Source organism: Chinchilla lanigera, unplaced genomic scaffold (genome assembly GCF_000276665.1).
Source record: "Chinchilla lanigera isolate Chin_1 unplaced genomic scaffold, ChiLan1.0 scaffold00009, whole genome shotgun sequence".
NCBI lineage: Eukaryota > Metazoa > Chordata > Mammalia > Rodentia > Chinchillidae > Chinchilla > Chinchilla lanigera.
In genome coordinates this window covers 29,029,488-29,032,932 of record NW_004955410.1, presented here as the reverse complement: position 1 = coordinate 29,032,932, position 3,445 = coordinate 29,029,488, and positions in this window count along the sequence as shown.

Here is a 3,445-nt window from a genome sequence, read left to right as displayed (position 1 = left end):
AGTGCAAGGTTGTGAGTTTGATTCCTGGTACCGGAAGAAAAACAAAAAACAAACAAACAATCAAAAAACAAAAACAAAACAAAAAACCCAAGAGGAGGAGCAGAAAGAGCTGCTAAGGTCCTTGCTTAATTTGCTACCTTCTGCCCATCATGTTTCTCCACTGTGATGTCCCTCTGCATTGTACAAGAGGGAGTCCAAAGCTTGACCTTCCCTTGCTTTGGGGTAAATTTTTCCCTTCTAGCGATGGCGGGATGTAGTATGTGGAAAGAGTAACAGAATTAAGGTTCTGAGCCACAGCAGAGGGGAAAATTATGTTGCCATTAAGGCAAGAAAACAATCAAGATGAAGGGAGTGGGGTTGGCTTGGCTTGGTTATGGGAAGGTCAGGGAAGAATCACGTAGTAAGTCTTAGGGACTTAAAAAGCCCTTGAGATGTCATCCACTGGAGCTATCGCACAGGCAAAATTACTTCTGTGTGTGATTCTCTGATTAATCAAAAATATTTCTCTAAGTTCTCAGCCTTGCATCTGGGATATATGTTTCCACTCTTGACCCTTTCATTAATTCCTCGCCTGGCCATTCTGCATTGCCCTGAAAGCGAATGTACTCAAGGTGATGGTTTTTGAACAATGGCTACCCCCGAACCCTGAACTGTGAGACAACTGCGGTTGGAGTGTGGGGAGGGAACTTGACATTAAGCTTCAGTAAAATTGCAAAGTCCTACTTTCTATTCTCTGTCTTAAATAATTCACAATGCCTTCAGTGTTTTAAAAGGGTCCTATGACACAGAACCAGCAGGAATCTCCATTTACTGTTCTCTTTCTGCCAATTCTCCTAGCTTGGAATAAAAATAAAAGAGATGATAGATAGGTCACTTATTATCTTGGTGTTCATTTAGACCATTTTGTCTGCAGCGAAAACAGTAATCAGAGGACGAATCAACGAGAGCCATTGTGGCTACTGTACGTGACGGTAAATTCATGCTCGTTGCGGCTGACTTTGCTTGACAGACTATTTTTCATGTATATTACCATTGCTATCTATTTGTGCCCTCTTCTATCGATGGTTAATGCATCTTCTGTTATTGTTCTGTGTAGCAGTTGTGGTTATCCAGTAACAATGCAATGATGTAAGGAATTAAATATTAATAGGCAATTTATAAAAGAGCTGAAATTTTACATTCCAATAGATAAAATTGAAAAATGGAACATGTAAAAGGCTATAAGAATTGGAAGGCAGTTTCTCGCCAAATGTGTAAATCAGAAGAGCTCTGGATCTTTTTAGTGTTGTCCAAGGATTAGCAGAAGTTGAGACCTAAATGTCTCCTGTGGAAGCTGGGTAACACCACCTGGTACGAAAAGAAAAACAATCTTTGTTTTGTCCTTTTGGAAAAAAAGACTCAGGTGACTGGGCTGATTGAACAACAACAAAGTAAAAAAACAACAGAATAAATTGGGGCAGAAGAATCATCAGAAGCAGCCTTTTTAAAAAGTCAGTCTTAGGGCACTTGACAATGCTTGTTTTTTAACCACTTCCCTTTCATCGCTGCATTTCTGGGGAGGCAGGTGTCGAATTGTCATTCCTGGATCCATTTGGATCATGCCAGCAGTTTTACAACACAGGGAGAAATCTATTGTCAGAAGATTCTGCCCTAACTAGATTTAAGGTCTTTATGTTATAATAGTTTACCCCAGATTTAGTGGCTTAAAATGACAATCATTTTGTCATCACTGCATCATTTCTGTAGGTCAGAATTTGCGGAGGGCCCTGCTACGTGGTCCATTCTAGCAGGAGGAGGTGATGGCAGGAGCTGGAACAGCAGCGGAGCAGAGCAGCTGGAGAGAGCATTGTACTTCTGTCTGTGGCCCCTCAGAACCCATCTGTGGGGCTCCTTCCCATCCACTCGTTTGGGCTTTTCCACAACACAGAGGTCTCACATCTTGCAGAACCAAACACAAGTGTCCGCAAAATAAGGTAAAAGTTAAATCACTAGAGAGAAGAATGGTTTTGATCTTTTTTTTAATATATTTTTTGTTTTTTTTTCCAGTACCAGGAATCGAACTCATGACCTTGTGCTTGCCAGGCAAGTGCTGTGCTGCTGAGCTAAATCCCCACCCCCGGTTTTGATCTTTTTTAAAAAAGGTAGATGTAGGATATCTCTTAGCAAGGATGACTAGCAAAGCCTTGAACCAGGAGAAATCTGGGGCTAGAAACAGCAGGCTGGAGTCTCTGCACCTAGGTAAGCTGAGGCTTGAGTGGAATTTCCAGGCAGAGGATGGAGATAAAAAGTAAGTCAATGGACAGTGGGAAATTAAGTCTTGAGGCTAGCAGGGAATGGTGGCACATGCCTGTAATCCCAGCACTTTGGGAGGCTGAGGTAGGAGGACTGCAAGTTTGAGCCCAGCCTGGGCAACTTAGTGACTCAAAATTAACAACTTTTTAAAAGGGTAGGGATGTAGATGATTTTGAAGACCTTGGGTTCAGCCTCCAATACAACAACAGCAAGAAGAAGGGAAAAGAAAAAGGAAAGGAAAAGAAAAGAAAAATAGAAGAAGAGAGGAGAGGGGAGGAGAGGAAGGGAGGGGAGGCGAGGGAAGGGAAGGGAAGGGAAAGAAGGGAAGGGAAGGGAAAGGAAGGGAAAATTTTGCAGTTGTTTAAATGTCACTAACTACTATACAAACTGTATCTACCCCAAGGAGATAAACATGACTGACACCAGGAGCACATCCTGGGTAAATGTTATGGTTTGGATCGAAAATGTCCCCGCTAAGGTCCATGTGTTCAGAGGCAGGGCTGTTAGAGGGGACTGGATCCTGGGGGACTGACTTCATCACTGACTTCATCAGTGACTGCAGGAAGCATGCCCCTGGGTGCATTGTCACCTGGAAGGGGGGGTTTTATTCCTGGCCAGTTCTTTTTCGGGCTCTTCCCTTGTTTCTCTGCCTCCAGTTGCCACAAGGTGAGCAGCTGTTCTCCGCCATGCTGTTTCTGCCGGGGCAGCTGATTGTGGGCTGAAACCATTAAAACTGTAAGCAAAATTAACCTTTCTTCCTTTAGGCTGTGTATATCAGGTTTCCTGCCCCAGTCATAGAAATGTGACTAATACAGTAGGTGCATAGGGTTGGCAGCTGGGGGCTGTTGTGGCCCTGGAGGTGCAGGACTGGGCCAGGGCTGTCTGATCCCTAGGCTCTTGGTCCTCCCCTCCACATCTCCCCCTCCTTATGTGCATCCTTTTGCAGAGGGGCAGGTGACACCAAACACCCAGTTGCTACTCATAGGTGCCCATTCTCCAACTCTTGGTTTCTTCTTATTTGTGGATTTTCTCCAACTTTTTCTTCCCTCTACACATTTCTTTTCCATTCTAAATTCCTGGGCTTCTGCCACCCCCACTTATTCCCTTTCTCCTTTACTCTGGACTAAAGCTAGCGGCTCTGCCCATCTGACAG